Here is a 22,880-nt window from a genome sequence, read left to right on the forward strand (position 1 = left end):
AGACCACCAATCAGTCATCATCAGAATTGTCTAGTGATAGCATGCATGTTGGCATCCTAGCTACAGCTGCTCTTGCAGCGGCAAACAATAGCCCCTTTACGGTGTTCTATAATTTGAAGTCCACGTAATAAAAAATTTATGAAAATGTGAACTGATATTTGGTGTTATGCTAGCAATACCAACCCTGTTAGTGGAAAGGAAAATTGTTTTTTTGTGCTTATTTTTGTTTAAGATAGTGCTGTTATGTATTAGTAAAATGGATATTAAATTGAGATTTTATTTAATTCATGATTTTGTTATTTAGTTAATATTTTTATATTTTTTATTTTGAAAATACAAATATTAAACACATTTTTATAATTTTTTATTTTAAAAATAATTTTTTTACCGAACATGTTTTTTAAAATTCAAAACATACAAAATAAAAATTATTTTTAAAAATGAAAATAAAAAATATTTTTTAGAACCAAACCAGGCTCTGCCCGAAAAAGATCTTCTCTCCTTCTCTCAACGCAACCATCAATGCCGGTGACGGCATCTCAAAATCTATCACGACCGTCGCCGCCGTCTACTTCTTTAACGCTGTCGGTCATTTTCTCTTTATCCTATCTTCTCTCACTTTCCACGCCGAACACTCTGTCTCTTTCCACCTTCCCGAACCTTCCTTTTTCTCAGATTTCCCTCCCCAATATTTCCTTTTAAAGTAACAAATCTAGGTTTTCTCTCGCTGATTCTCTCCTCCTTTTTGGGATTCAGATTTTCTTATAATTTGATTTTCTCTCATCTTTTTGGGATATGAAGCTGTTTGGATAGCAGTGATGTGTTATTTGGTGGTTGAGAAAAATCGAAAGAAATCGTATGTTTGGATACGAAGCTGTTTAGGTACGAATTTCTTGAAGCTAGTTTTAAAATTGAAATCGTATATACTGTTTATGTTCGTTGTTGAAATCACTAACTTTCCAGAATATGTTGTTGCTCTTGCTACAATTGTTAGATCTGATCTTCTCTCCGAATTTAATTTCGTGCTAAATTTAATATTATATTTATGATTGGAAATTGAATAGCAATTCTAGTTTGTAAATGTTAACCTTTTTGATAGAATATATTGGCTACATCTTGAAATTTCTTGTCAGATATTTGGTGGTGTTGGTATTGCTTGTCTGACTCTTCGGACTTCGGTTTATGACTTCATTTAGCCGCCATCAAAAGGCTGTTATTACTCGCACATAATATATTAAGGTTTTTTTTTTTTTAATTGCTTATGAGTTATGATACTGCCACATGAAACCATTCACTAGAGTTGGAAGATAGTATTGATATTTGCACATTGTATTGTAATTGCTAATAGTCATAATTGCAATTGATTTTGTAGGAAGCAGCCAAACTTGTTAAGAAGGCAAGAGAACTGAAGAAAGCAGTTGATGCACTTCATCAAGAAGAAAGAAGTGGTTCTAAGGGTAGAAAGTGGTGTAAGAAATGTTAAGGTTGTGGAAAAGGTATGTGTTCAGTCCTAAATTAGGATTTTTCTTTGAACCTATTTTGTACCATTGTATATGATAATAATTATGTTTACCAAGCAAGCTTTAATCATGAGTTTTAGATCCCTCTAGGTCTAATGTCATCAGTTTATTAAGTTTTCCTTTTTGGTTGAAAAGTCAGATTGTCAAGAATTTGGCTTGTGCTATAATCGTTATAATTTTGAAGCTTAGTTATATTTCAGTCAGGGTATTAACTTGTTGCAGTTTCTTCATCAGTTGCTGAAGTAACTTGTGTTACACATGCTTTCTATTCCATATCTACCCTTTTCTTAATAAGTAATTCTCACATTATTGCAACTAAATATAGCCAGAAAAACATATAAAGAATAAAAATTACTCTGGGTTTATTTTCTTTTTTTAATTATGTTGTTTGTTCAATAAAGATTACAATTTATAGGAAGTAAAATGTTACAAATGTCATTGGAAAAGTTTGCATTTTCTGATGTTTTGTACTATCAAAAAGATGGATTGTATATTATACTTAGAAGAATGGTAAACTATTTACTAGAAAACTCGGTTTGTGTGAGGGTTGTATCGCCTTTCTTAGTTTGCGTTTCTTTCATAGTATCATTATGATGCGAAAAGAAAACAAACTTAGCCTTCTTTAGAGGCAGAATGACAAACCATAAGTATAACCAGTGTTGTGAAGTGCACAAGGCGCACTCAAGGTACTAGAACCCTTTTATTGCATGAGGTGCAAGGCACAAAAAAAAAAAAAATGCTCCTAGGCGCACCTGGCATGTGGCGCTTTTGTTGTATAGTGCTGGAAACACTAAGTGTAACAGAAGATAAATTCAATTAGGCACGTGTTTTTTGTGCCTATTACCTTGCAAAAAAGCGTGCCTAGGCACAATAGGTGTGTGCCTGATCAAATGCGCCTTGCTCTAAAGGGTCTGAGGCACTTTTGTTTTCTAGCCCTAGGTGCTGTGCGCCTTGACAACACTGAGTATAACAGAATTTCCCCTAGATACTTACTAGTTCTCCTTACTTTTTAGAAAAGAAAAAAACAAATAATTTTTCTTACATCCAAATTTGTTTTACTGTAGTTAGGGTTGTTGTTCTCTAAAATAATAAGACTTAGCAAACAATCAAAGATTAATAAAAAAAGTTCAGGTGCTTAATGAGATAGATACACATGTTTATTGATTTGCATATCATTTCTTGAAGTTGGATCAATGCTTAGAAACATGCTGTAGTTTTGGTCACACCCAAACATATTAAAGAGAGTATTTAATTTAATTAATATATTAAAGGGTCAATTTCCCTTAAAAAAGGTGAATAACAGCAACTTATTGCATTCCATTTCCATGCCTTTCTTTTGTGGATTGATATGTCATGTCTATCCATGGTTACTTTGCGTATGTAAGCAGCTTTAAGCTTTGCTTTTGGCATTTGTTAGTGGCCATTGTAACCTCCCAAACCCAATTATTGCATTACTAATCTAATATCTCTAACCCAAACCCGGTTCTTGCAACTTAAAGCTTTGCTTTTGGCATTTGTTGGTGACCATTCAACTTCAACTTTTTAGGGGGAGGGGGGATACTGTTTCCTCAGTCTATATGTTGCCACAGTAGTGGATAAAATATCAATAAATTTCTTCTGTATGAAATTGTGGAAAAACACTTATTTACAGCTGGTTGTAATATTGTAATCTGTATATTTATATTTGTATCTTTAGAATTAAATATTTGTATCCCTAGAATTAAGGACAAAAAATTAGGATAGACAATCCCTTAATTATAGGATCAGATTTTTGAAAGACTTAGTTTCCTAGTTTAACTACTAGTTAGTTGTATATAAACCTAAGGTATTTGTATAATTCTTAATGAGCAGTTTTTCAATATACATTCAGTTTTACTCTTAGTTTTTCACACAGTTTTATTTCTTAGTTTTTCCATATGGTATCAGAGCTTTAGGCTCTTCTTGGGAAGCAAGATTTTCAGCCTTCATTGCCGAACCCTGTTTAGGCCTTCATAGCCATTCTATTTTCCCTTCTTGAGCCTTCATTGCTAAGAGTCATTTCTGGTTATATCTTAAGACTTGTTTTAGTTCAAAGAAATATATCACTACCACCTAATTTGAGGAAATGTCAACTGGAAAAATCATCAGAGTACTATAGATATCTTGGAAACAGGGAGAGTTGGACAAAGAAGAGAATGACAAGCTGAGAAATCTATTGAAAACTTTTGAAAAGCCTACTGTGGTATGTTCCTTGGGTAAGGTCTCTAGTTCAGGTAAAGCTTCTGGTTCCCATGGATTAAATGTCTCGGTTAAGCCTATTACGAGTTCTTGAGTCATTGACTCAGGAGCCACAGACCATATGACACATTTCTCATAGAAGTTTAATACATGTATCTTGTGTCTTAGTAATAAGAAAATTGTTGTTGTAGATGGTTCACTTACTACAGTGGCAGGATTATGAGATATTCAAATTAATCCCTCATTTGTTCTTAAAAATGTTCTTCATGTTTCTGGATTGGCTACTAATCTGATATCTATATAAAAACTCACCAGAGATATGAACTGTAAAGTGACTTTTTATCCCTCTTATTGTGAATTTCAAGACCAGAGTTTGGTGAAGAGGATTGGATTTGCTAAGGAGAAGGATGGATTATACTATCTTGAGACGTCAAACAACACAAGTAATATAAAGAATAGTTTACTGTTGTCATTTTTTTCTGAAGAATCTTCCAATAAAGACAAAATCTAGCTTTATCATTTTCGTCTTGGACATCCTTCTTTTGGAAATTTGAGAAACATGTTTCTTTCTTTGTTCAAAGGATTAAAGTCGAAGATTTTCATTATGATGTTTGTGAACTTGCAAAGCACAGATGTGTGTCTTTTCCAATTAGTAACAAAAGAAGTTCTACTCCCTTTACTTGATTCATAGTGGCATTTGGGGTCCTTCTACAATTCCTAATATTTCTGGTGCAAGATGGTTTGTTTCATTCATAGATGATTGTACTAGGATCTTTTGGGTTTTTTACTTAAATCCAAATCAGATGTGAATAGTGTGTTTTTAAGCTTTCAAAACATGATCCAAAATCAATTTGGAGTGAGAATCAAGAGATTTAGGTCTGATAATGGAAGAGAGTATTTCAACTTGAGTCTATCCACCTATTTCCAAAAGGAGGGGATTATTCATCAGTTTTCTTGTGTTAATACTCCACAACAGAATAGAGTAACAAAGAGGAAAAATAGCCATTTACTAGCCATAACCTGAGCTTTCCTTTTTCAAGTAAATGTACCCAAATCTTATTGGGGGGAAGCTGTTCTCACTGCCACACACATTATAAATAGGTTAGCTTCAAGGGTTTTGGGATTTAAAACTCCTATGGAACTACTATCGCAATTTTATCCCAACCTTAATTCCACAATCAACCTTACACCTAGGATATTTGGTTGTACATCATTTGTTCATGTTCATAGTCATAATATGGGAAAGTTGGATCCAAGAGCAATTAAGTGTATCTTTGTGGGGTATTCATTAATTCAGAAAGGGTATAAATGCTATCATCCTCCTATCAAAAAATTCTAAGTGTCTGCAGATGTCACTTTTGAAGAAAGTAAACCATTTTTTACTCAACCTTATCTTCAAGGGGAGACTTCATTCATGGAAGATAAGGATAAAGACTTCTTTTTGCTTGATTTGTCATCTTCTTCAACAGTTTCACCCATTAATTCTTCTGAGTCAAAACCTGTTTTTGCTGAGCCCAAGTCAAACACTGAATTTGAGGTTGAACCCATTTCAAACATAGAAGATGTGAAAATGGATAATATTGTTCTTGATTCTATGAAGGAGTTATAGGTGTATTCAAGAAGGAAAGTTCCAGATCTTGAACCAGTGCCAGTCCAAAAACTTGATCCCAACTCTGGAAATGAGGTAACTACAGTTTTTGACTCTGTTTCTCAAAATGAGCATGAATCTCCTAAAACTATAATTAGTGATTATGATCTGCCTATTGCCATTAGGAAAGGAACCAGAAAATGTACTAAGCATCTACTATACCCAATCTCTAATTTTGTCTCATTTGAAAAATTCTCACCATCCCACAAAAATTTTTTTATGAGCCTAAACACTATTTCTGTTCCAACTACATTATTTGAGGCATTATCCAGTGAGAAATGGAGGCAAGCCATGAAAATAGAAAAGGAAGCCTTAGAGAAAAATAAGATATGGGAACTGATAGAGTTGCCTAAAAGAAAAAATCCAGTGAGGTGTAAATGGATTTTCACTATAAAATACAGGGCGTATGGTACTGTTAAAAGGTATAAAGCAAGGTTAGTGGCTAAGGGCTACACTCAAACCTATGGAGTGGATTATCAGGTAACCTTTGCTCCAGTTGCCAAGAGGAATACAGTTAGGATTTTGTTATCATTGGCTACAAATTACAATTGACAGCTTCAACAATTGATGTAAAGAATGCTTTTCTATGTGGTGATTTGGAAAAAAAAATATATATGAAGGTTCCACCGGGATTTGGAAGTCATCTGGAAGTAAATATAGCATGCAAGCTGAAAAAGGCTTTATATGGCCTTGAACAGTCTCTTAGGGCTTGGTTCAGGAGATTTGCCAAAGTGATGCTAGCAATGGGATATAAACAGAGTTAAGGAGATCACACATTGTTTATAAAGCACTTTGATTTAGGGGGAGTCATAGTTCTATTAGTGTATGTTGATAATATAATTGTAACTGGAGATGATGAAAAAGAGAATCTCTAAAATAGTGTTTGGCTAGAGAATTTGAGATCAAAGAGTTATGGAGATTGAAATACTTCATAGGAATTGAAGTAGCTCATTCATGGCATGGTATTTTTCTCTCACAATAGAAATATGTGATGGATCTTCTGAAGGAAACTGGGAAGCTCGCATGTAAACCTACAAATACCCCTATAAATCCTAATCATAAAATTGGAGAAGCTAATAAAGATGTTGCTATAGATAGAGAGATGTACCAAAGATTAGTTGGAAGACTCATTTATCTTTCAGTACTATACCTGGTATAGCATATGTTGTGAGTGTGGTAAGTCAATTTACGCATAGTCCTAAAGAAGTGCACCTACAGGCTGTCCACCGTGTATTGCACTATTTGAAGGCCAATTCTGGGATAGGTATCTTATTCAAAAGAAATTCGAGGGTAGTTCCAGAAGCATATATAGATGCTGATTATGCAGGTTCAGTAACTAATAAAAGATCCATCTTAGGCTACTACCATTTCTTAGGTGGTAATCTTGTGACTCAGAAGAGTAAAAAACAGAATGTGGTGGCAAGGTCAAGTGCTAAAGTAAAGTTCAAAGCAATGGCTTAAGGTATTTGTGAATTACTATGGTTAAAGGTTATCCTAAAAGAGTTGAAGATCAAGTGGGATAGACCAATAAGACTATATTGTGATAACAAGTCTGCAATAAGCATTGCACACAATCCTGTGCAACATGACAGAAGAAAACACATTGAAGTAGACTAACATTTCATAAAGGAGAAACTAGACAGTGGGTTGATTTGTACACCTTATGTATCAACCAAGGGTCAACTTGCAGATGTATTGACTAAAGGTCTTAGCAATGCAACATTTCAAGAAATTATTTCCAAGCTGGGAATGGAAAACACTTATTCACCAGCTTGAGGGGAAGTGTGGGAAAACACTTTGTAATCTTGTAATTTCTATATTTATATTTGTATCTCTAGAATTAAGTATTTGTATCCCTAGAATTAAGGACAAAAAATTAGGATAGACAATCCCTCAATTATAGGATCAGTTTTTAGGAAGATTTAGTTTCCTAGTTTAACCCCTAGTTAGTTGTATATAAACCTCTGGTTTTTGTATGGTTCTTAATGAGCAGTTTTTCGATATACATTCAGTTTTACTCTTAGTTTTTCACATAGTTTTATTTCTTAGTTTTTTCACAGAAATAATAGTGCTTTGTTATTTTATTGGATCCAAAGCTTGAAGTTTGATATTTTAATAAACAAGCAAATGTTGCTGACACAAAGAAGCCAACTTGTCTTTTTATGTTTTCCAACAGCCCTGGAGCCATTCTTTAATGTTGCAGCTTCTCAGGTTTCGTTTTGGGCCTCCGGATTCCTAGCTTTCATTATCTTGGCTTGTTATTGGTAAATATTTTTGGAATTCCTTATTTTTCTTGTACTTCTTCATTCTTCCTTGCTAAACAATCCATATGTTTTGAAAAGCTTGTGACGTAAGACACATTACTTTACGACTCTATGACATGGATCTCATAGCTGCATATAGGATTGTTTCGTTAATCTTATTCACTAATATTACCTTCTGATTTACCTTTAGGTGTTTCAATGGCCTCACTTTCTTTCAATTAGACTGGTTTCATTATTGCATTTACTTACAGAAGCATATATTCAAAGAGAGAAATGGTAAGAGAAGGAAAGTTTACCTCACCTTTATATTTGGAGCTCCATACCTTACCTTTATGATATGTTCCTTCCAATGAGCAAATATGATTGATCATTAGATTAACATTGTGATCATCAAAGAACTGAGATTAACTTTTGTTTTTATTGTTGCTGCCATTGATTACCTATCTCATGCTTCACTTCTTTTGTTAGTTGCTGTTTGTATTATTTTCGATAGTTTTCTAGAATAGTGAATGGATCTCTATTAATTTTTTTTTTCTTGGATGACCAGCAGGTTTATGATTCCTAGCCCGGGAAGAGTTAAGCTTCATATATCCTTAAGTGATACATTAAGCAATTCTCTCCACCATCTTACTTTGGTTGTTTCTGGATTTAGCATTTAAACTTTTCTTGTTTTATTTCTGTTGACGTAGATTTTATCAGGACATTCAATCTTTAGTTAACCTCCAAAATTTAATCCAAAGGTGTAATATTACAATCATGAGCTTTAGTAAATAACATATGATTATTTTCACCAAAATCCTTATGGTGCAGTTTAATTCAATAGAAAATGTAAGTGGATTTCAAACTTTGCAATCACTGGAAAAGTTGGAGAATAGTGCTAAATATGACTCAATTGGGTTAGCAGGGGACTTTTTGGCCTCAAGTCTATATATTTTTTCCTATGTATCTGGCAATTAGTTTAAGTCTTACTCTAGAGATTTCTTTTGATTCTGCTATACTGGTCACTCTAGTAACTGAGTCTTGTGTAGTTAAGATTTGTTGTTTCCATAAAGTCTTTGTAGTGGTCTTATATGTTAGTTAGTTGACCTTTATTTGAACTCTCTTATTGTATAATGAACTCTGAATGAAATCAATCAAACCTTGTTTCTGGAATTCAGGTTACTTTGGGATAGCAAAAACCATCTGTAGAAAAGATGGAGATAAGTAATGTTTCTGTATATGGGCCATTGCAAAGGAGAAATTGCCCAAGATGGTTTATGATTACTATGCATCAGGTGCAGAGGACCAGTGGAATCTTTAAGGAGAATCGAAATGCATTTTCTAGGATTTTCTAAGTTCTGTTAATTTAATTTTCAAGTAAAATACTAAGATGTGTGTTTGTGTGTGTTTTTAAATTTTAGTTCTCAACTTCATTCTAGCGATGTTAATATTACTAGCTTTGTAGCTTTCTTATGGTGCACTTACATAAATCAGGATTGTCTTAGTCTTGTGAAATTTTCACGTACCATACTTCAATTTTTCTGGCAATGTGGCATAATAGTTTATCCTTTCATTTAATGATACTCATTTATTTAATGGAGAATAGCTTCGCTTTGCTAAAAAAGAATGCATCTGTGGGAATCATTGAGTGGATGTTGTAGTAGTTGTCAGTTCATTTAGGATGCTGGTATTATTAGAATTGAGGTAGAAAAAGACATTTGGCCCCAACCAAAGCAATGGTAAGTAGGGCTGTAAACGAACCGAATTAAGTTGAATAGTGAAAAGCTCGAATTCGAGTTCGACTCATAATTCGGAGTTTGATATTTCGTTTGAGTTCGATTGAGTTTTATTTTTCAAGTTCGAGCTCGATTCGTGATCGAATTCGAGCTTGCTCGATTAAGCTCGATTAATATGTAAAAATAAGTTCGATTCGTATACTCAACAAGAGTTTGATTATTTATGCTCGAATTCGAACTCGAACTTGAAATATTTTATTAATTAAAATAATAAAAATATATTTAAATATAAAAGTTCGATTTAGCTCGTGAGTTACTCGAATTAGATATAAGAATACTCGAATTCGGATCGATTGATAAGTCGAGTTATTCGAGTTCAAGCTCGATTCGATAATAATCGAATCGAATTCGAATTCGAATTTTTTTCGAATCGAATTTGAATAGCTTACGAGTATTAATATATCATTTACAATCTTAATGATAAGCAGCTTTACTTCTGTTTTTGAGTGGCCAATACGAGTCAAAATGATTCAGAGGATAACTAAATGGATCTTCGCACATAGAATTTCAGCTATAGCATTCTTTTCAATTTTTAAAAATTATAGTTTTCTATTCTATTTGAAATTTGTAGGATACGTATGATACGATCGGATCATGCGGATCAAATGGAGCATCTTTGAAAATTTTGTTTTGTTATAAACAGAAAAATACAAAGAAAGTGATTTAACAAAGATATCCACACTATAACCAGTTCCAGAAATTTCATATATAAAAGGTGAAAAAAAAAGTTTAACGAAATTTAATCTTTTTAGTATGTATTTGATGCATAAGATTACGATATGATAGAATAAAATGATATTATAAATATGATTAAATTAAATAATATTATATTATTTTATATTTAATATATGTAATGATTAAAATAAAATAATTTATTTATTGATTAAGATTATTTTTTAAAAAAATTTATATAATTTAAATTATTATTTATTAATGTAACTTTAACGGTATAATAAGATATATATAAATTTAATTTTATGAATTAAAAATAATTTTTTTCATTTTAAAAAGATTGAATTATTTTATATTAAAAAAATAATTAATTTTTTTATAATTTTATTTTTTAAAAATATAAATTAAATATAATATAAAATATTTATCATTTTATTTTATTATCATTTGAAGCATAAAATATAGTCTTAAAATTAAAAAAAAAAAAAAAAAGAGGTTTAAATGTAGCTAGGTCGGTATGCTCTTTTCGGAAATACCAGGTATCATACCGAAAAATCCTTTTCCATTAAAAGAATCAAGAGTTAAAGAAATTGCCTCAGGCCTACGGGTATAATCTCATCACCATCATCATTCATTTCCATATCTACTTTTGGCGTAAAAATGATGATGTTCCAAACCAGGAGCGCCGCCCACACAATTCACGGGCCAAATTTCTCATTAACTGTTGCTTCTTTCTTTTCTTTCTTAATTTCTTTGTCAAAAAAGGACCCACCGTTGTCTCTCACCTTTAATGGACAAATAGAAACCCCTGCTTACAAATTATTCAAACTTTGTTTGTTTTGCTTAAAAATTCACCTAAAGTTGCCATTACTGATGGAGATCATATTTGTGTTCATGATTCATGAACAAAATCTTGCTCTCGTGTGCTTATCTTTTTTCTTTATTGTTTTTATTATTATTACTATACATATATATATATATATATGATTAGAGATCAATTTATATAAAAAAAATTTATATTTATTTTAATCATTGATTTTAATAGATTCATAATATGAAATTAACTCATCTTTTTTTACTTTGACTCTCATTTTTTAGATCTATTTAAATCAATAGTTAAAATATATAAATTTTTTCAGTTTTATTTTAATGTAAGTCGATTTTTCTCATATATATATATATATATGTATATATATGGATAGCTCGGATCCTGCTTTCACATTAAAATTAATTATCAACCAAAGCATATAACTAATTGTATATCATACGAATTCTAAAAACATTTTATGCTTAGAGGATCGATATATAGAGGAATGATTAGAGAAAAAAGATGGGGAGATTCTGTTTCAAATTAAGTTTTAATAATTGATGTCGCTTGCAAATAAGTGATCTGATAACTCCGAGATCAAATTGTGCATGAATTTGCCCAAAAAAGGATATTTAGGAGCCATCCATCGAGGTTCATACGTTACCCCCAACTGTACTTTGGTTTTACAAAGAGGAAAGGACATTCACACACTCAAACACGGCGGCGAAGCATAAACATGCATGCATGTCCACGCGTATCACAAGTGAGATTTACAAATTCATTAAAAGGAGGTTGTTGATGGTGTTTTGGGTGTTGGTAGGATGAAGGGTGATTTGTACATTGAAATAGGGATGACTTTGTACTTGCAGCATGAAAGTATTGTCAAGGAATATCAGAGTTAATTTTCCAAGACGTGTTTTAACACTTAAATCAGTCAAATATTTAGAATTTTTGAAAGAAAGAAGTTGAACAATAGAAAATGCTAAGGAAGCTTCAAAGAAAAGGATTTAAAATTTTTATCGTACATGAAACTCTTTTTATCTTATATATTAAAAAAAAGATAGTGATGTGATTACAACTATTGATAAGTTGATGGTAATTTCATATGTAATTTGAAAATAAATTATGTGAGTAAGTGTGAGTTGTATTTAAAATTTTAAATTAATTTAAATTATATTTAATAGTTTTAGATAAATTAAAAATCGATTGATTTATTATAAAATAATACTTTAATGGAACGTTATTGAATGCAGTTGAACGCGTCCCTTCCAAGGGGGGACGAACTCGCTTTGTGACAAAAAATCTGATCAGACATTACTAACTTCGCAAGCATATGGATTGACTATGTTAACTGAATAAATAAATGGAACAAAGATCACCGGTAATTAATGAATAATGACAATCACAGAATGATTTATGGCAGCTTATAAAGGCTGTCCTTTGGGAATGTTGAGAGGCTGTAAATTTAATACTACTTCTCTAATAATTTTTTTTATGCCGAATAATTCTACTCAGCAATACAATGAAAGACGGCTTTTTTTTTTTTTTCCTTTAATGTATAAACATATGGATTATTAACTATTCTATACATGGTATAATTTTTTAAAAAATTTAAAAAAAAATTTGTACAATTTTTACATGTTTATTCAATAATTAAATTATGGATTATTATTTTATAAATCACGGTTGAAGTGTTTAAACTCTTCAACTAGAGTTCATTATTTTTATTTATCATATTAATTTAGTAATTATTTTACATAGATATACCATAATGAGATATGTGACAACTTTAAAAATTTATGTAAAATTTAAAAATTTCACAGATAGGATATTGTTGTAACGGTTTTGGGATCGTCAGACGTAAAAGAGTTTTAAAATCAAAATAAATGAGAGAATCGTCACCAATCTTTGTTAAGGTGTGATTGATCATCCAAAAGTTTATCTTTTTAATAAAACTATAAAAGAAGTTTAAAGTTTATCAAAAAGATAAATTTTGATTTACGAAAAATTAAGTTGAGTTCAGGAGTCGGTTACGTGTGAAAAATGATTAGTACCCCCACAACGCCCATAAATTGGTATTATTTAATTATGTACTATTTTCGGTGTTGGATAAAAATGGTTTTAATTTGAAATTTAATACTAATTTTCTTCATTTGAAAAAATAAAATTTTGCTAAAGCTCTTTATTTAGGAATATTGAGAAAATTTTAAAGTTAAAGAATTATTTTAAAATTCTCCAACATCTAGACATAATTTAAAATAACTCTTTTCGCTTAAGATTTAACACGATAATCTTTAAAATGAAATAACAATCTTTATAGAAGATAATTGTTAGTGACTCTCTAAAATCTAGGTAGAGTACTAAAAATTATTTTTTTCGGATTGTTATTTTTATTTTATTTTATAATATTACAAAAAAATTTTTTTTTGAAAAATGTATTATTCCAAGTAGTAAATAAAAATTAAAGACAGAATAATGCAAACAATTACCAATGATAAGATGCTAATGTATGTATGCCCGTGAATATTATGTAGGATGAGATGCAATTTTAAAGTTGGGTTCTTAGGTATAATGAGATCATCTCGACTCTCCAACATCTAGGTAGAGCTTAGGTGCGACTGTTTATATCTAAGATCTCAATTTACTATTATACTTTTTATTTATTAATCTTATTATTAATGTGAATTAAAAACTCGTGTGAAAAAACTTAACGAAGTAAAGTTTCCTAAACTCCCCATCATTTAGGTGACATTAGGGAATAAATTACTTTAAATGAGATTTTCACACGTATCCTTAGGATTTTCAGAATGTTTTGAGTAAGGGCTTTAGTAGAGGTTTTAAAGGTTAGGGTTTTAAGATTTTAAAGATTCAGATTTTAGGATTTTGGGTTGAGTTTTGAGGGTTTTAGGGTTTGATTTTAAGGTTTAGAAGGTCTTAAAACTTGGATTTTAGGGTATGGAAGGTTTAGGATTTTGGTTTTAGAGTTTGGAGATTTTAGGGTTTTGGTTTTAAAATTTGAGGTTTGGGGTTTTGATTAAAGAGTTTGGATTTTAGGGATTTGGGGTTTGGATTTAAAGATTAGAGGGTTTTAGGGTTTTGAAATTTAAGAATTAACGTTTAAATTTCGTTTTGTTAAAAAAAAAAAGAACATCTCTAAAAATCTCCAGCATCTAGGCGAATTTTCAGAGCAAGTTCAATTTTAGTGAATTTTGAAAATTAATTAAAAATCTTTTTATATATATATTTTTATGAAAATTTATTAATAATAATTCTTCCACATCTATGCAGAATTATTTTTAGGAATATGTTTTATTCCCTCCAATATCTAGGCAAGGAAAATAAGAAAAATTATTCTTATTATTATTTTAAGCATTTTTAATATTTTTTTATTAGTTATCTTACTTGTTTTATTTTTATTATCAATAAAAATAATCAAAGAAATATTCTAATAAATTTAAAAATTTATCATGCATAAAAATAAAAATAAAAAAATTACTCAAAATAACAAAAATAATAATATATAAAAAATTTAAAATTAAAAAAAAATATTTTTTACCTGAACCAAACCAATCAATAGCGGTTCGGTTAGATCGCAAAAGAGTTTGGTTTGGCGTGCGGTACGATTGAGTCGACTGAAGAGCGATTCGGTTGAACCGACTGAGGAACGATTTGGTTCGGTCTTGGGAACGGTTCGGTCCGGTCTGATAAAATCGATTGAGAGCTGAATGAGGAGTTGGGTTGGCGGGTCGGTTGCGTGGACCCCGGGTTGATGTGCGGATCTCATTGGCTAAAACAACGTCGTTTAGGCGTTCTTCTAAACAACGTCGTTTTAAATTTTAGTCTTTTATAAAAGCAAAAAAAAATTTTTTGCTTCATTTTTCTCTCTCTCTCTCTCTCTAGTTTTCATTTCTTCAGAGCCCTTCTCTCTAAGCTGTCGGATGATGACCGTCCGTTGCTTTGGCTGTCGTCTTCGGTCGCCAGCGATTGGAAAGTTGAAAAAAGGTCTAAAAAAAATTCCCTGTATTCTCTTGAGCTTCGATCCAACCTTTATTTTGCTAGAAACTACTCCGATTGGCGTAGATCGAGGTTTAAAGATTTTTGTTTCTCTCTTTTGTAAATTGAAGATTGGTCTGATTTTTTATTCTTGCAGGAAGCTTCGACGCTGAGGTTCCTCCCTACGGGGAGGACTGTTTGTCTTTGCTTTTGTTTTTCTGTTTTGGAGGTTTGTATGGGTAAAAAGGGATTGGTATTGGTGGGTGAGTTTGATGGGATTGGCTTTTATGGGTGGAGAGTTGGGTTTCTGACGTGTTCTAGGGGTCCAAGAGAGGCTGAAAAGGAAAATGTTGGGGGGTTTTATAAGACTGAAAATGGTGATAGCCAATGGAGCATACATTTGGCGAGGTATGGGTGTGATGGTAGGGTAAGATTGATGGTTTTGAGCAGTTGAGGCAAGTGAGGTGCATGGGCTCCGATGAGATTAGGGATGGTGGTGACATGGTGGGTGGCAGTTGTGGTGTGTAAGGCACCATTGCTATCCTGATTTTTTTTTCTCTTTTTTTTTTAGTAGTTATCACTTTTATTTTTATTTTTTTATATTAATTAAATTAATATTATTATTATTATTAAACCAAAGATTGAAAATGATAGATCTGGATAAAATTTGATGTCTACGTATATATAGATATATTTTTTTAAATAATCCATTTTTTATAAAATATATTAAATGGACACAAGTTAATTTCACTATGAATCATTCCTATAAATAAACTTGCAGATTTTAAAAACTCTATAGCCATTATATTAAGTAGATAATATACTTATAAGGAGAAAGAAAACTCACACAACCAATTAATACACACTACAAGGAATTAGAGTCACAAGTCATAGAGATGTACTTTTATTCATTAAGTGAATCTTACTCAAATCATAATTCAAGTCACTGACTGAGGGAACCAGGGTAACACATATATTCACCAACTCAACCCTAAGTTCCTAACAATTGATTACATGTTAGAAAATTAGATGTCCTTCCCAAAGAACAGATAAGCCCATTCTTGTGGATGGGCGAACAGAAATGAAAACGGGTTAAAATGAAATAACTTGGTCATCAAGATTTATAAAGTCGTATCAACGCGAAAGTCATGGTCACAAGCTAATAACCAACCATATTGATACATGATGGCCAGTGTCGTTTCATTGTATGTTCGTTGAATCATGCTATGATTCAAAGCCAGGTAAAACAGGAACATATTGGGGGACGCTAGTCGAAATCGATCCAAACCCGTTCCCTTCACTTCTGCCCATAATAGTTTTACGGTACATTTCGGGGGTCCACACTCCACACGAGATAAACGATGTTCGGGAAGTAGAATCTATACCAAGCACGTCTAATCAAATATTGTCTCATTTTTCTTGCAAAATGTTTCCGTACTCATAATGTCACTTTTGACAATGGATCCATAGCAGACCGCAATTTGTAAACGACGACCTTTATTGCATGCCCGCCCACTCTCCGACCATGCCATTAAAGAATTCTTCTTTAATTTGCTTTTATTGATTTTTTTTAAGAGTTTACTAGTTTAATTGCGTGCAGAACTTATATAAATTATATCATCCGATTTTGTTACGAAATCCGTAGTTGATTAATTATTTTCTAATTTTACCTTGCATGGTCCACGAGTTTTGGGAATTCAACCGTCATATTTGGTTCTCGGGAAATTGCGAACGTAAAATTAAATAATTGATTGAATCGGTTAAAGGACAAGACGTACATTAATTTATTCAAATTTCTCACCTTGATTTGGACACACTTATTCGTATGAATTTCAATATCAATAAAAATATGTTAGTCATGTCAAGAATGAATAATTACAATAAAAATTAATAATTTATTTTCCGAATAATCAATCTAGTTTTTATATGATTATATATTTAAAATTATTGTCAATTGAATTTTTATTATTAAAACTAATAATAGACAATTATCAAATATTACACGATGTTGACAGCTTCGCATGCCTAATCATATGCACACAATCCTTTTATTTTTTTGTTCATAAAAGTAGTTAAAACAGTTTAAATAATACATGATTGAGATTTAATAATATAAATTAAGTGAACATTTGATATATAAAATTATGATAGAATAAAAAAATAATATTATAAGTAAAATTATATTAAATAATATAATCTTATTTTATATTTAATGTGTGAAAGATTATAATAAAATAATTTTATTTATTAGTCAAAATTATTTTTTTTTAAATTTATATAATTTAAATTATTGATGTAATTTTTAAAAATATAATAAAAAATATAAATTTATCCTCGTAATTTATAAATAATTATTTTCACTTGAAGATTTTTAAAATATCTTATATTAAGAGGATGATTAATACTTCTTACAATCTTATTATTTTCTTTAAATACAACTCAAGCATGATATAAAATTATTATTATTCTATTCTATCTATTATCCTAAATACCAAACACGACCTATATATTTTTGCATAAGCTTTATATGAAGCATTAGGAGTGGTAAACATTTTCATCAACTCAATAGCACCACTTTGTGTCAAACTAGCTTGAAAGTATGTAGAATAGTTTGCTAGCTTCTATAATTACATGGACAACTTAACAATATCAATCTCTAGCCTCTAATTTTCAGCAAATAAACAATTTTCTATAAAGAGAATGTTTTGGATTAAGTTCTTGGTTTATTTATTTATTTTGCCAATAAGTTCTTGGTTTATTTTACATTATCAGAAAATTGATTTTTATTGACAAAATTTTTCGTTGGTAATAACATGTTTTTCATCGGTAATAGTATTATTGATGTAATTTACCAATGAAATTTTTTATGGATGATAGACAAACCGGTAATACTATTTCATCGGTAATGTGTAAAATTTGTTGGTAATTAGTAAAAGAAATTTTTATCGGTAAATTCTGTTGGTAATAATTTCATAAGTAATTTGTCGATAAAATTCATCGACAAAAGTGTCGATATTTTATCGGTAAAATACATTGATAATCTGTTGGTATTTCATCGGTAATCCGTTGGTAATATTTATTTTTCAAATATATTTAATATATTTTATTTATAATTTTTGTCATTTTATTTTGGTTTTTTAAATTTATTTTTAAAGTAATTACATGAATACTAAATATACAAACATAGAAAAAATAAATAAACAAAATGCTCCATTTTATTTATACAAGAATGTAAAATATTTTACAAAATTGTTTATGAATTCTATTAAATAAAAATACAAAAAATACATATATGTTACAAATTCCATACAAACATTTGGTAATGTTTGCAAGTCAAATAAACTAATACTTCTAATATAGAATAATAAAAATACCTACAAAATAGATAAAAAAATGTTAAAATATAAAAAAGTGACAGAAGTTAAGTTTTTGCAGTATGTATGACAAGGATCTTGTAGTAACAATCCTATTCACAAAAATTTTACATTTCATATTTGGCTATAACATGTAAAAGGAATTATAGAAGTTTGTAAGAGAAATGAATATATAAAATAGATTACTTGTTAGCGAAATAATGAGAAAAGAAAAAAGAATTGCAGAGATTTTAAAACAAATAAAGAGGCCTAACCTATAAATAACCATATTAGGTTCTATTGTCAAAGACATTTTTAAAAAAATGGCTTTAATTTCGTGTAAAATAAAGATAACATACAAATAACTTTCAAAGATGAAAAAAAGTGTAGGTTGAACAATCTGAACATCAAAAGGAGCATTATAGTTCTTTTTCTTTGTCAAAATCAAAACAAGCTTCTAGGATGCTAAAAGCTTGCAAAGATTATAAACATGAAGCAGTGCATTTAAGTTGAAAAGAAACTTTGCCTTAAAGAAACATAGCAGCAAATGAGAGAAATCAAGTCTTTGTATGAGATGGAGAATTCTATGTCAAATACTGCTATCTATGATGCCAAAACTCATTTAAAGATATAGGCAAAGTATTCATTATCAACTGGATGACAAAAAAAAAAAAAAAGCAAAAAAGAGGAATAAAAAAGATAACCTGTTCCCTTAATATCAAAATATGCTTTCCAAAGAAGAGCAGCCTATCCATTTGTGTTGATCTCTTTGCAATTAGTTTGCTTACTTTTTATGTACAATTAAAAGATTAAAAAGCAAAAATGCAAAATGGTAAGAAATCCAAGTAAGTGCACATGTGTTTGAGAACTCGCTAAAAAGAGAATAAACTTGTCAACTTCTTTATAGAATAGATAACATGATTTTATTAAAATCTAAATCCAAGTTTATTCGCATATAGAAATGGTATCATTGTATAGCATGAGCATGCTTAGAAAAGCAAATAATGTAAGGCCTTGAAAAGTTTGATTAATTGTTGTTAAGGTAACTTACTTGGATTAAGATGGAACAAACTTCCACAATTTCCTGAGAAAAATAGCATAAATCAATCTTTTAACAAATAAGCAAAGAATATCAATATGCTTGTATAAATTCAATAGCTAATAAACTAAACAAAGGTAATTATCCAAAGACTCAAAGCATTGTGCTAAGCCAGTGAAGACTACTAGTTCCAAACAATGATACAATTTTGAAAGAATAGATATGGTTTTATCCAATGGTAGATACTAAGTTTTGAATACATTTGGGTTTGCATCAACTTGTAATCTAAAAAAAAAAGTTAAGGCAGATAATAGTGTAATTATGGTGTAATTATATTTCTAAAAAAAGAAAACATAAAGTAACATTCAAGTAAACATGAGCAATGTGTTAGTAATCTGGCCAACATCAATATCCAAATAGTCAAAACTATAGTTATTGACACTAGATACTTCACTAAGTGTTTAAGGTAACATGTCTGCACGTAGGTTTTGGACATGTATGTTTCCTAACAAATTAGGACAACCCACACTCGGTACATGCACGTCTAATACAATAGGATGATAAATCCATTCTGATTTAGCATGAGACACCCAATATACTAATTCTTCCTCTATATGTTCCACAAATATTTCTATATAGGAAAAACATTCGTGCCAAATATATATATTGTATATGTTTCATCTCATTAGACAACTCTATGTCTATTGTTAGGTTGTTGAGTAGTCCAGTAACCAAGTCTAAACACACACAACCATGTAATGCAACACTTAAGTTTGGGCAAAAAAGGTGAAGAATAAATTAACACAAATCATAGAAATCAAGTTAGGTCCTATAATAATTTTACGAAGAGCATTCATATAAGGGTTTGAATTACAAATAATAACTTTGACTTATAGGAAAAAATAGCTTCCCAATTTGAAATTGTCCAATAAATATAAATATTCATCACACATGATCAATTATCTATAAGCTTGGGAAAAGCAAAAAAGTGTTAAAGAACTAACATAAGCATTTTTTGACTTCACATTTGTAGAATGCTCAAGTTTTACAGAGTAATTCAAGTTTTCATCAAATGGGATATAACTTGCAATCAGTGTAAAAAAGGAAACAATGATTCAAGTAAAAAAAAACATAAATGGTACAACAATAGGTTTAGCATTGGGGTGTGCGTCATTAACCCAGCCAAACATGCGATGCAACCATAAAAATTTTTTTTTTCAATCTCAAACAATAGGCAACTAAAATAATTTGTTCTTTCAACACCATATTTTAGTAAATTAACATCAATATATCATATAGGCAAACCAATACTTTATTTCCCATTAGCTACTACTCATAGAGTAGTGAAAAATACTTTTATGTCTCAATAAGTTAAAAGCTTTAAATCTTTCTATTGATTCATGAGATCTATACAAATCGACATATACATGCATGCATACATAAGCAATAATCAAACCTCATCACTGATATGTGTTCGAGCATAAAAGGTCAAGTGATCATAGATGTTTGCCAAAATTCTTTCCAATGTAGGGTGTAACCCAACCATTGACTCACTCATTCTACTAAGCTATTCTCCCAAGACTTCAAATTTAAGGATATCAACCACCTCACAAAGAAAATCAACATTTGTTTCATAAATCAATGACAGTGGAGCATAGAATTAATGATGTTCGAACAATCGACGAGAGAGAAGAAGTCGAATAAGGGGATTGAAGATTCACGATGAGAGAGAGAAAGGGATAGAGGGAAAAGAGTGAGAAAGAGTTGGGTTTAGGAATTTTGAATTTATGAGAAATTTGGGGTTCCACAATATGGGAATATGGGTTTAAATTTTTTTTTCATTTTTTGATGGATTACCGACGAAAATTCCTTTAGAAATTGACATTTTTTTTCAAAAATTTTTTTATCAATGAAATTTTTTGTTGGTAATTTTCATGGTAATTCACATCAAATTTTTACCTACAGATTATCGATAGATTCAATTCTATCGATATTTCGTCGGTGATGATTGAATTTTTTTACAATTATATTCCATTGGTATTCCATTTGTGATGCTATAATTTCTAATAGTGTTAGTAACTACCATAAGCAAACTCCAAAATCAAAGCCCAACAACCATACTTCCATGCCATTTACATATAAGTAAGAATTGTATACACTTCAACCTTTAAGATGCTACCCAAACCAATTTTCCTAATAAAACCCAAAAGCCAAAAACCATTACAATCTTTGAATAATCCACCAATGACCAAATTACCTAGATTATTAATAGTAGAGGTATCCACATTATGTTTAACAAAATCTATAAAAAAAGCCTACCAAGCAATCAATCTTTTTCTATTCTAGAACAAATAAAATGAGGTGATTTATTCAAATTTTAACATAATAGGATGGCATTATTACAATACTAAGTAAGTTTATGTCATGGTCAGCAAATCGGTGTTTACCATTTTTTAAAATATTAAAAAATATTAATGACTTTAAATGGATGTTCAGTGTCAACGATCTTTTGAAGAGCTTAAAAAATTCCTTTACTCCTCTTATATATGGTTAAAGTCGAAACTTGGGGAGGTATTCAGTTTCAATATATGTTAAAGTTTAGATTCAAGGCTTTGAATAATGAGACAAAGTATAAAGCACTAATTGCAAGTCTCAAATTAGCTGTCAACCTAAATGTGGAAAGCCTTTTTGTGTATAATGGTTTGAAATTAGTGGTTGGATAAGTGAATGAAAATTTTGAAACCAAAAAAAAAAAAGAATAAAGAAATACCTGGATAAGGCATAAACGTAGTTAAAGATATTCCTAAGAGTTGAAGTAAGAAAAATATCATGGTCAGAGAACACATTAGCTAATTTATTATCTAGGTTAGCATTTGGAATCACAATAAATAGCTCAACTTACATTGTGGTCGAATAATTGCTAGAGAAAAGCATTGATAAGAAACAAATCAATCATATTGAAGAGAAAGAGTCATAGATGTCTCTAATTAGAACATGTTTTGTGATAAAAGAATTACCCGATGACAAAATTCAAGCAAAGGCTCTGATAAAAAAACCTCTTTGGTACATCATTATTAACAAAAAGTTGTATAAAAAATTATTCAGTTTGTTATATTTGATGTGTGTGGATGAAAAAAAAAGAAAACTATATACTTAAAGATATCCATGAAGGAATATGTGAAAAACACCTCGAACCTCAACTGCTAGCTTATAAAGTTTTAAGGCAAGGGTAATACTAGTCGATTATCAAGAAATATGTGAGCTACCTAATTAAAAAATGCAACAAGTTTTAAAAGTTTGCTAATGTCCACCATTTATCTTCGACTAAGTTAATTTTCTATAATAAGGCCATAGCTTTTTATTTAGTGGGGGTATAGATATGCTCAGACTATTTACCTTGGTCCTAGGGCAGAGGAAATTTGTGATAGTGGTTGTTGACTATTTCACTAAATGGTTGGCAATCGAGGCATTAGCTACTACAACAGAGACTCAGGTCAAAAAATTTGTATAAAAGAACATAATTTGCCTGTTTAGTTTATCTCAGTCCATAATAATTGATAATGAAAAACAGTTTAAAAATTTAAAGTTCAA

At 30.4% G+C, this 22,880-nt stretch overlaps 1 long non-coding RNA gene across 6 annotated transcripts; it reads left to right on the top strand.

Annotated features, from left to right (window-relative positions):
- The first annotated feature begins 371 nt into the window (after window positions 1–371).
- On the top strand, window positions 372–9,201 carry LOC149516172 (uncharacterized). 6 transcript variants are annotated; one of them, XR_016346445.1, is made up of 7 exons: window positions 372–882; window positions 1,134–1,239; window positions 1,373–1,496; window positions 7,533–7,649; window positions 7,840–7,925; window positions 8,200–8,224; window positions 8,807–9,201. It is a non-coding gene; the product is annotated as an uncharacterized LOC149516172 (long non-coding RNA). The 6 variants fall into 6 exon arrangements; XR_016346443.1 differs by lacking the exon at window positions 8,200–8,224 and having other exon boundaries at window positions 394–882; window positions 8,807–9,143; XR_016346448.1 differs by lacking the exon at window positions 1,134–1,239 and having other exon boundaries at window positions 416–882; window positions 7,562–7,649; window positions 8,807–9,143.
- Window positions 9,202–22,880: the final 13,679 nt, after the last annotated feature.

This window comes from Durio zibethinus, chromosome 11 (assembly GCF_047325235.1).
Source record: "Durio zibethinus cultivar Kanyao isolate XHJ-2024 chromosome 11, ASM4732523v1, whole genome shotgun sequence".
NCBI lineage: Eukaryota > Viridiplantae > Streptophyta > Magnoliopsida > Malvales > Malvaceae > Durio > Durio zibethinus.